A 556-nucleotide genomic window follows, 5' to 3' on the forward strand; every position below is an offset into this window, starting at 1 on the left:
ATGAGAGTTCCAATATTTCCACATACTCTCTAACATTTATTGAGTGCTGTTTTATTAAATTTTGTCACTACCTATTATGGTTTTGATTTGCATCTCCCTTATTGCCAGTATCTTTGATTTCTTGGTGTGTCTGTTGTTCATCTGATTGTCTGCTTCTGTGAGAAGTCTTCCAATATCTTTTGCCCATTTTGTGACTGGGTTATCAGTCTTTATTCTGGAGGCCCTATAGTATTCTGTAAACTTTCACTATAAAATCCTTGTCTGAGATCCCTTTGCCAAATGTTGTGTTTGTTTCTCCTCCCCTTCCACTATTTAGTAGGTTTTATTTCACTCTCTTGATAAATCTTTTTGATGCACATAGTGAATTAATCTTTAAAAGATCCCATTCACAGATTGTTATCTTCTCTTGGTTGCACATTTCTAGTTGTATATGTCACCTTTCTTATACTGTAGGCTTAGTGTTCCAAGTTTGGTCTCAATTTGTCTCTTACGATCTTTATGGTTTTGTGTTTTACCTCTAGGTCTCTGATACACCTTAAGTTGATGTGCGTATACG

Source organism: Elephantulus edwardii, unplaced genomic scaffold (assembly GCF_000299155.1).
Source record: "Elephantulus edwardii isolate Elephantulus edwardi_28Jun2011 unplaced genomic scaffold, EleEdw1.0 scaffold00347, whole genome shotgun sequence".
NCBI lineage: Eukaryota > Metazoa > Chordata > Mammalia > Macroscelidea > Macroscelididae > Elephantulus > Elephantulus edwardii.